The 12287-nt window shown below is 40.1% G+C and overlaps 1 long non-coding RNA gene across 1 annotated transcript; it reads right to left on the bottom strand.

Annotated features, from left to right (window-relative positions):
• Positions 1-2086: 2086 nt before the first annotated feature.
• LOC307016087 lies at positions 2087-2746 on the bottom strand. The gene is made up of 2 exons (XR_013801757.1): positions 2674-2746; positions 2087-2531 (listed from the first exon to the last, which is right to left on the bottom strand). It is a non-coding gene; the product is annotated as an uncharacterized lncRNA (long non-coding RNA).
• Positions 2747-12287: the final 9541 nt, after the last annotated feature.

The raw sequence follows: 12287 nt of genomic DNA, 5'->3' as shown, positions 1-12287 counted from the left end.
TCCAGTGGCGGCTGGTGGAAAATATTTTTGGTGGGGCTATGGAAATGGTACATACTAGGGCGGTCCGGGGGACAAGACATTTTTGAGAAATTACCCCTTAAATGATGACTTGAGGCTTAAAAATATGAGATAATCCATAATCTTCAGTGTGGTTAGCTATGAATCTTACAAAACTGAGCAACAGTACAGTAGACCCACACAAACTGCAGAACACTGGTGCTTTGAGAACTGTCACATGATTTAATTCCCATTTAAAATCAGGAGACTAAATACGAACATTGTGTGTGTGTGTGTGTGTGTGTGGCATTGCCCTTACAACTACAATAAGCATGTAAATGTTAATCTACAGCTCCGGAGATCCACTAGCACCGTGGTCTCACCTGCAGACAACTACTGTAGCGTCACCTTGGATACGAGCCCAAACAACTCACAGACACACAGGCCAGGGCGCTGACAGGGCGCCCTTTGAGCATCAGATCTGAAGACGCTGATTGGCTGAAATTATGTTTGGGCGGTATAGTTTCCAGATAGCAACAGTCAGCTTGTTGGCTGCAGCTGCTCTGGCTGAGGGCTCCTTTCTACCGCCCGGACGAGAGAGGGTAATGATACACGCTGCGGCCAGCCAGGAAACATGTGACTTATCCGTAACTTTAGACATCGTAAAACAATTTTAAACAAGATTTTATTGTAGATTATACATTTTACTGATACCAACTATATAATATTTACCTTGTTCATTAAAAATAAAAAATAAAAATGTTTTTAAAATATATATTTATTTTTAATTTTTAATGACAATCACACATGTGGGAAGAGGGAGGGCGGCGCCCCTATGGGCTGATAACATCCATAACCAATGTGAATACTACACAGAAGATCAACTCAAAAGAAATGGAATAATGGATGGATCAATATCAATATTACATTTTAATAGCAGAAGCCTCATTTCAAATGTATCAAAGATCAAGTTACAGCCCGAGCAATATCAGAGACCTGGCTTAGTGAGGAGCAAGCTGACATGGTTGAAATCGAGGGATACAACATGTTTTTTACTAATAGGACTAATTCTAAATGTATGGGATTAGTTTTGTATAATAAAGATAAAGCAACACTTTCTCAGAATAAAGCAAAACTATGAGTTTAAAAGAAGAAAAACTGAGTCAAGCAAAATAAAATACATTTCAAAAATAAAACTGTAAGTTGCAAACAAATCCTTTGTGTAATCATGTCAACAATAAGTCTGTTTTCTTTGTTTTAACAGGTTTTTGTTTGCAGTTCTTGTTTCTTCTTTCTCAATGATCAGACTGTTGCTCTCTCTGCAGCTCTTCTCGTTTGCGCTCCCTCATTTTGATTGAGATTGGGCGGGACTTTCAGGGGTGCGTCCCCATTGGCTACTCCGTTTTTGAGTGACAGCCCACTACACCACAGATCATACAGTGCAGCTTATGCAGCAAACTCCGGAGTCCACTCGTCCACGTTAGTGTCGGTGTCTCCTGGGGACTTCTCTTATGGCTTGCTGAGCATTAGACTTGTGTTGTGTAGTTTATACTTTATTCCAACTTTAAATATTTGAATACCTGAACACACTGCTGCTGTTAAATCATTTCCAAATGTGGGATTGATAAAGTGTCTGTCAGTCTTTTTATAGATAAAAAAAACATGTCTATGTATTTTCAAGCTAAAGGTGATACACACTATAAACTGCATACTATTGTCTTTCAAAGACATGTTACATTTCAAAAGCATATATTGCTATGTTTAGGACAAACCATTATATTACAGACTGCTTTAATTTAACAAATTCTACAATATAAAGGTGGCAGATTTGCTTTATTAAACAGAGCAGACCTAGGCTGCATACCAACACAATTAGGACCATGCTCACATCTCACTATGTGGGTCTGAAGAGCTGAAGCATTCAGACACAATGGATACACACTGTGTTGTCTCGTTCTATATCCTGTGAGAAAATGATATTCATTTAGCATTACAAACTCTACATACTATTCCTGAGGGAGATATGAATAATCAACAGATTTGAATGGAATCTCTAACATTTTCATGTAGAATAAAGACAAAAGAGTGATTATACAAATCACATTTATTCAAATTTGAACCAGAAGATGAAGTCTCAAAGAATGTTTTAAATAAAAGGACATGAAACAAAAAGGTGGATAATAATAAAATATATTAAATGTATATGTGTATGACACTGAGCCAGTGATAAGTGTCACTACCCGATCTGCAGCTCTGCCCTATCTGCAGTGCGTGTGAGATGGTCCGCCATATTGGGGTTATGGCTAGAAAGGATCCGTCTGGTGTAAATATGACGTCACGTTCTCGTTGTAACTCTCGTTGTAATCGGAGCGGCTCGGAAACACACCTACAGCAGTAACATGATGCAACATGCACATTAATGCAGCAGCAATATTAATAGAGAAACATCAGACATAATAGTAAAACACTGCAAGGGAACATTTTATTGCACCAGGAGCTATCTTGGGACTCTTACTGCGACAACGTTGACTTGCCTTTGAATAAAAAATAAACCATAGTGTTGGTGATCTACAGTGTTGTCATTCTTCTTTGAACACCAGCAAGACCGCTAACGCCCTATTTCAACAATCACACTCTCTGTAATTGACATAATGAATAGATAGTTTAGCTTCTCACCATCATTTGCTGTGGCCGACTGATGTAAACGATCGTAACTGAAAGGCTGCCTGCCAAACGTAAACATTCAGCCACGTGACATTCAGCCAAACTCTCGCGAGAGTTTTACACAAAACGGATCCTTTGTAGCCATAACCCCATATTGGAGAACTCCGGACGGCAACCCAAGAAGGACACTTGACACAGTGGATTTTGGCAAAGCTGAAAAATAAAACTCGAGAGAGAGATGAGTTATTGTTATTGCAGCGTGACTTCACTATTATTTAACAACTATTTTTATTGGGTTCTTTTATTTGGGGTTAAGTACATTGTCAGAATAAGTGAGAAATGGATTTAACTTCTGTTAGACAGCCATCATACTGAATAAATATTTACTGTGAATGTATGCAAAATGTATGGCATATGGCTGTAATCATTGCGATTTGGTCGACCTGCAAGAAGAAGAAAAAGTGCTCGACATGATTCACATAACAAACCAGAAACATGTCTTTATTTTTCATTTTTGCTTTAACTCAGAGACACTATTGATAGAAAGTGAGGAGAGGACTCTTTAAAGTAGAAACACTACATACTGATATACACCTGAACATCAGCAGGAGAGGACTCTTTAAAGTAGAGGCACTACATACTGATATACACCTGAACATCAGCAGGAGAGGACTCTTTAAAGTAGAGACACTACATACTGATATACACCTGAACATCAGCAGGAGAGGACTCTTTAAAGTAGAGACACAACATACTGATATACACCTGAACATCAGCAGGAGAGGACTCTTTAAAGTAGAGACACAACATACTGATATACACCTGAACATTAGCAGGAGAGGACTCTTTAAAGTAGAAACACTACATACTGATATACACCTGAACATCAGCAGGAGAGGACTCTTTAAAGTAGAGGCACTACATACTGATATACACCTGAACATCAGCAGGAGAGGACTCTTTAAAGTAGATAAACTACATACTGATATACACCTGAACATCAGCAGGAGAGGACTCTTTAAAGTAGAGACACTACATACTGATATACACCTGAACATCATAGGAGAGAACTCTTTAAAGTAGAGACACTACATACTGATAGACACTTGAACATCAGCAGGAGAGGACTCTTTAAAGTAGATACACTACATACTGATATACAGCTGAACATCAGCAGGAGAGGACTCTTTAAAGTAGAGACACTACATACTGATATACACCTGAACTCAACTTTTATTTGTATAAATATATCAGAAACAGAATCAGAATTCCTTTATAAGTCCCACAGCAGGGGAATTGACCATATCATATATCTGAAATGAACCGATGAAAAGGATTGTTCCACTCAAATGAAAGTCCAGTGTTTTCTGGCTGAATGCTTTGCTTCTAAATATCACACATGCATTGATGAACTATCCACACTCTGGGGAGACTCCTCCTGTGAAGAACAGCTGCAATGTAATAATGCAGGAAACTCAGTTTACACACGAATAATACAAGTGGAAGGACATGTTGAATGTATTGTCCTGTGACCACTTCCTTAATATGTAAGAACAGATGTGGACCTTTGTAGAGGATGATTCCTTCATATCAGAGAAAGAATATATAATCAATAAAGCTCTATTCCAGTTGATGAAACAATAGAAAGGACAGTCCACGCCTAGTTGAGCTAGCCTACAGTAATCACATAAACACAACCTGAACCTTAGAAGAGGGAGAAGAGCTTTTCCACAGATTGATTGTTTCAAGGTTTCCTGTAACAGAGGAAGTTTAGCTTCTTGCTGCAGTCCTCCGTCTCGTAGCGCTTGGTGCTGTTCTTCACCAGGACGCCACAGAAACTCTGAGTCCGGCCACATTGCATCTCCTCGTCCACATCCTGCACGGCTTCTCCATCGCCCGTCCAGAACCACTGACCCGCCAGGAAGCGCAGGCCCGTCCACACCTGACCACATTTAGCAGAGAGGTGAGATATTTATGTACACACGTCTTTATTGAACAAGGACCATGCATGTGTGGTGTCAGTGGATTTGAAATGTAGTCATTGTGTTGGAATAAAGGAGGTTTATTATAGCATGATTCCTGAATTACTGGAATCAACTCTGACAATTAACCGACACTAAGCTAAAGCATCCACGAAGCTGCTGTGATCACCCTCTGTATAATGTGTACTACACATATACTGGTATGGTAGTACTCACACTGTGATCGCCCTCTGTATAATGTGTACTACACATATACTCGTATGGTAGTACTCACACTGTGATCGCCCTCTGTATAATGTGTACTAAACATATACTCGTATGGTAGTACTCACACTGTGATCGCCCTCTGTATAATGTGTACTACACATATACTCGTATGGTAGTACTCACACTGTGATCGCCCTCTGTATAATGTGTACTACACATATACTGGTATGGTAGTACTCAAACTGTGATCGCCCTCTGTATAATGTGTACTACACATATACTGGTATGGTAGTACTCACACTGTGATCGCCCTCTGTATAATGTGTACTACACATATACTCGTATGGTAGTACTCACACTGTGATCGCCCTCTGTATAATGTGTACTAAACATATACTCGTATGGTAGTACTCACACTGTGATCGCCCTCTGTATAATGTGTACTACACATATACTCGTATGGTAGTACTCACACTGTGATCGCCCTCTGTATAATGTGTACTACACATATACTGGTATGGTAGTACTCAAACTGTGATCGCCCTCTGTATAATGTGTACTACACATATACTGGTATGGTAGTACTCACACTGTGATCGCCCTCTGTATAATGTGTACTACACATATACTGGTATGGTAGTACTCACACTGTGATCGCCCTCTGTATAATGTGTACTACACATACACTGGTATGGTAGTACTCACACTGTGATCGCCCTCTGTATAATGTGTACTACACATATACTCGTATGGTAGTACTCACACTGTGATCGCCCTCTGTATAATGTGTACTACACATATACTGGTATGGTAGTACTCACACTGTGATCGCCCTCTGTATAATGTGTACTACACATATACTGGTATGGTAGTACTCAAACTGTGATCGCCCTCTGTATAATGTGTACTACACATATACTGGTATGGTAGTACTCACACTGTGATCGCCCTCTGTATAATGTGTACTACACATATACTCGTATGGTAGTACTCACACTGTGATCGCCCTCTGTATAATGTGTACTACAAATATACTCGTATGGTAGTACTCACACTGTGATCGCCCTCTGTATAATGTGTACTACACATATACTCGTATGGTAGTACTCACACTGTGATCGCCCTCTGTATAATGTGTACTACACATATACTCGTATGATAGTACTCACACTGTGATCGCCCTCTGTATAATGTGTACTACACATATACTCGTATGGTAGTACTCACACTGTGATCGCCCTCTGTATAATGTGTACTACACATATACTGGTATGGTAGTACTCACACTGTGATCGCCCTCTGTATAATGTGTACTACACATATACTGGTATGGTAGTACTCAAACTGTGATCGCCCTCTGTATAATGTGTACTACACATATACTGGTATGGTAGTACTCACACTGTGATCGCCCTCTGTATAATGTGTACTACACATATACTGGTATGGTAGTACTCACACTGTGATCGCCCTCTGTATAATGTGTACTACACATATACTCGTATGGTAGTACTCACACTGTGATCGCCCTCTGTATAATGTGTACTACACATATACTCGTATGGTAGTACTCACACTGTGATCGCCCTCTGTATAATGTGTACTACACATATACTCGTATGGTAGTACTCACACTGTGATCGCCCTCTGTATAATGTGTACTACACATATACTCGTATGGTAGTACTCACACTGTGATCGCCCTCTGTATAATGTGTACTACACATATACTCGTATGGTAGTACTCACACTGTGATCGCCCTCTGTATAATGTGTACTACACATATACTTGTATGGTAGTACTCACACTGTGATCGCCCTCTGTATAATGTGTACTACACATATACTCGTATGGTAGTACTCACACTGTGATCGCCCTCTGTATAATGTGTTCTACACATATACTCGTATGGTAGTACTCACACTGTGATCGCCCTCTGTATAATGTGTTCTACACATATACTCGTATGGTAGTACTCACACTGTGATCGCCCTCTGTATAATGTGTACTACACATATACTCGTATGGTAGTACTCACACTGTGATCGCCCTCTGTATAATGTGTACTACACATATACTCGTATGGTAGTACTCACACTGATTCCATGCTAGTTTTATAGGAGGCTGGATGATTGGATTAATTTGTGTGTATTTCTCTAAACTCCTTAATGTTTCCAGATGAAGATCGAGTGTTAACGCTGACAGCCTCAGAACAAATCTCAGTGTGCAAAATGTCAACACACAGGAGGAGTTTCTCTAAAACACAAACTCTGTGTAGAAAGCTCCGTCACCTGGTCAGTGGAAGCCTCTCCAGCCCTCAGGCGTGCGTAGGCGCGGTCGTCCTGAGTGCGCACGGAGGCCAGGTCGTAGCGGTAGTTCCAGGTGAGGTCCACTGGCTCATCTGGGTGTTCAGCCTCCAGAAGCCTGCAGTGCCTCAAAGCCTGATCCCACGTCTTCCTCTCCTTCACCAGAACCAGATTCTCATTGTAACACAAGAAACTGAGTTTGCTGTCACAATAATAGTCAAACCATTTTTGAGAATTTGTGTAAATGAAAACACAGTTCTCATTTATCCCACCATTTGGTTCACCTGCAAGAAGAAGAAAAAGTGCTCGACATGATTCACATAACAAACCAGAAACATGTCTTTATTTTTCACTTTTTGCTTTAACTCAGAGACACTATTGATAGAAAGTGAGGAGAAAGTTGGTGAAGATCAGCAGGAGAGGACTCTTTAAAGTAGAGACACTACATACTGATATACACCTGAACATCAGCAGGAGAGGACTCTTTAAAGTAGAGACACTACATACTGATATACACCTGAACATCAGCAGGAGAGGACTCTTTAAAGTAGAGGCACTACATACTGATATACACCTGAACATCAGCAGGAGAGGACTCTTTAAAGTAGAGACACTACATACTGATATACACCTGAACATCAGCAGGAGAGGACTCTTTAAAGTAGAGACACTACATACTGATATACACCTGAACATCAGCAGGAGAGGACTCTTTAAAGTAGAGACACTATATACTGATATACACCTGAACATCAGAGGAGAGGACTCTTTAAAGTAGAGACACTACATACTGATATACACCTGAACATCAGCAGGAGAGGACTCTTTAAAGTAGAGACACTACATACTGATATACACCTGAACATCAGCAGGAGAGGACTCTTTAAAGTAGAGGCACTACATACTGATATACACCTGAACATCAGCAGGAGAGGACTCTTTAAAGTAGAGACACTACATACTGATATACACCTGAACATCAGCAGGAGAGGACTCTTTAAAGTAGAGACACTACATACTGATATACACCTGAACATCAGCAGGAGAGGACTCTTTAAAGTAGAGACACTATATACTGATATACACCTGAACATCAGCAGGAGAGGACTCTTTAAAGTAGAGGCACTACATACTGATATACACCTGAACATCAGCAGGAGAGGACTCTTTAAAGTAGAGACACTACATACTGATATACACCTGAACATCAGCAGGAGAGGACTCTTTAAAGTAGAGACACTACATACTGATATACACCTGAACATCAGCAGGAGAGGACTCTTTAAAGTAGAGACACTACATACTGATATACACCTGAACATCAGCAGGAGAGGACTCTTTAAAGTAGAGGCACTACATACTGATATACACCTGAACATCAGCAGGAGAGGACTCTTTAAAGTAGAGACACTACATACTGATATACACCTGAACATCAGCAGGAGAGGACTCTTTAAAGTAGAGGCACTACATACTGATATACACCTGAACATCAGCAGGAGAGGACTCTTTAAAGTAGAGACACTACATACTGATATACACCTGAACATCAGCAGGAGAGGACTCTTTAAAGTAGAGACACTACATACTGATATAGACCTGAACATCAGCAGGAGAGGACTCTTTAAAGTAGAGACACTACATACTGATATACACCTGAACATCAGCAGGAGAGGACTCTTTAAAGTAGAGACACTACATACTGATATACACCTGAACATCAGCAGGAGAGGACTCTTTAAAGTAGAGACACTACATACTGATATACACCTGAACATCAGCAGGAGAGGACTCTTTAAAGTAGAGGCACTACATACTGATATACACCTGAACATCAGCAGGAGAGGACTCTTTAAAGTAGAGACACTACATACTGATATACACCTGAACATCAGCAGGAGAGGACTCTTTAAAGTAGAGACACTACATACTGATATACACCTGAACATCAGCAGGAGAGGACTCTTTAAAGTAGAGACACTACATACTGATATACACCTGAACATCAGCAGGAGAGGACTCTTTAAAGTAGAGGCACTACATACTGATATACACCTGAACATCAGCAGGAGAGGACTCTTTAAAGTAGAGACACTACATACTGATATACACCTGAACATCAGCAGGAGAGGACTCTTTAAAGTAGAGACACTACATACTGATATACACCTGAACATCAGCAGGAGAGGACTCTTTAAAGTAGAGACACTACATACTGATATACACCTGAACATCAGCAGGAGAGGACTCTTTAAAGTAGAGACACTACATACTGATATACACCTGAACATCAGCAGGAGAGGACTCTTTAAAGTAGAGACACTACATACTGATATACACCTGAACATCAGCAGGAGAGGACTCTTTAAAGTAGAGACACTACATACTGATATACACCTGAACATCAGCAGGAGAGGACTCTTTAAAGTAGAGACACTACATACTGATATACACCTGAACATCAGCAGGAGAGGACTCTTTACAGTAGAGACACTACATACTGATATACACCTGAACATCAGCAGGAGAGGACTCTTTAAAGTAGAGAAACTACATACTGATATACACCTGAACATCAGCAGGAGAGGACTCTTTAAAGTAGAGGCACTACATACTGATATACACCTGAACATCAGCAGGAGAGGACTCTTTAAAGTAGAGACACTACATACTGATATACACCTGAACATCAGCAGGAGAGGACTCTTTAAAGTAGAGACACTACATACTGATATACACCTGAACATCAGCAGGAGAGGACTCTTTAAAGTAGAGACACTACATACTGATATACACCTGAACATCAGCAGGAGAGGACTCTTTAAAGTAGAGACACTACATACTGATATACACCTGAACATCAGCAGGAGAGGACTCTTTAAAGTAGAGAAACTACATACTGATATACACCTGAACATCAGCAGGAGAGGACTCTTTAAAGTAGAGGCACTACATACTGATATACACCTGAACATCAGCAGGAGAGGACTCTTTAAAGTAGAGACACTACATACTGATATACACCTGAACATCAGCAGGAGAGGACTCTTTAAAGTAGAGGCACTACATACTGATATACACCTGAACATCAGCAGGAGAGGACTCTTTAAAGTAGAGACACTACATACTGATATACACCTGAACATCAGCAGGAGAGGACTCTTTAAAGTAGAGACACTACATACTGATATACACCTGAACATCAGCAGGAGAGGACTCTTTAAAGTAGAGACACTACATACTGATATACACCTGAACATCAGCAGGAGAGGACTCTTTAAAGTAGAGACTCTACATACTGATATACACCTGAACATCAGCAGGAGAGGATTCTTTAAAGTAGAGACACTACATACTAATATACACCTGAACATCAGCAGGAGAGGACTCTTTAAAGTAGAGACACTACATACTGATATACACCTGAACATCAGCAGGAGAGGACTCTTTAAAGTAGAGACACTACATACTGATATACACCTGAACATCAGCAGGAGAGGACTCTTTAAAGTAGAGAAACTACATACTGATATACACCTGAACATCAGCAGGATAGGACTCTTTAAAGTAGAGACACTACATACTAATATACACCTGAACATCAGCAGGAGAGGACTCTTTAAAGTAGAGACACTACATACTGATATACACCTGAACATCAGCAGGAGAGGACTCTTTAAAGTAGAGACTCTACATACTGATATACACCTGAACATCAGCAGGAGAGGACTCTTTAAAGTAGAGACACTACATACTGATATACACCTGAACATCAGAAGGAGAGGACTCTTTAAAGTAGATACACTACATACTGATATACACCTGAACATCAGCAGGAGAGGACTCTTTAAAGTAGAGACACTACATACTGAGAGGACTCTTTAAAGTAGATACATTACATACTGATATACACCTGAACATCAGCAGGAGAGGACTCTTTAAAGTAGAGACACTACATACTGATATACACCTGAACATCAGCAGGAGAGGACTCTTTAAAGTAGAGACACTACATACTGATATACACCTGAACATCAGCAGGAGAGGACTCTTTAAAGTAGAGACACTACATACTGATATACACCTGAACATCAGCAGGAGAGCACTCTTTAAAGTAGAGACACAACATACTGATATACACCTGAACATCAGCAGGAGAGGACTCTTTAAAGTAGAGACACTACATACTGATATACACCTGAACATCAGCAGGAGAGGACTCTTTAAAGTAGAGACACTACATACTGATATATACCTGAACATCAGCAGGAGAGGACTCTTTAAAGTAGAGACACTACATACTGATATACACCTGAACATCAGCAGGAGAGGACTCTTTAAAGTAGAGACACTACATACTGATATACACCTGAACATCAGAAGGAGAGGACTCTTTAAAGTAGATACACTACATACTGATATACACCTGAACATCAGCAGGAGAGGACTTTTTAAAGTAGAGACACTACATACTGAGAGGACTCTTTAAAGTAGATACACTACATACTGATATACACCTGAACATCAGCAGGAGAGGACTCTTTAAAGTAGAGACACTACATACTGATATACACCTGAACATCAGCAGGAGAGGACTCTTTAAAGTAGAGACACTACATACTGAGAGGACTCTTTAAAGTAGATACATTACATACTGATATACACCTAAACATCAGCAGGAGAGGACTCTTTAAAGTAGAGACACTACATACTGATATACACCTGAACATCAGCAGGAGAGGACTCTTTAAAGTAGAGACACTACATACTGATATACACCTGAATATCAGCAGGAGAGGACACTTTAAAGTAGAGACACTACATACTGATATACACCTGAACATCAGCAGCAGAGGACTCTTTAAAGTAGAGACACTACATACTGAGAGGACTCTTTAAAGTAGATACATTACATACTGATATACACCTGAACATCAGCAGGAGAGGACTCTTTAAAGTAGAGACACTACATACTGATATACACCTGAACATCAGCAGGAGAGGACTCTTTAAAGTAGAGACACTAAATACTGATATACACCTGAACATCAGCAGGAGAGGACTCTTTAAAGTAGAGGCACTACATACTGATATACACCTGAACATCAGCAGGAGAGGACTCTTTAAAGT

The sequence above is a fragment of the Notothenia rossii genome (genome assembly GCF_949606895.1).
Source record: "Notothenia rossii genome assembly, chromosome: 8".
NCBI lineage: Eukaryota > Metazoa > Chordata > Actinopteri > Perciformes > Nototheniidae > Notothenia > Notothenia rossii.
Note: the sequence above shows the minus strand (reverse complement) of the source record. Positions and strands in the feature narration are given on the sequence as shown.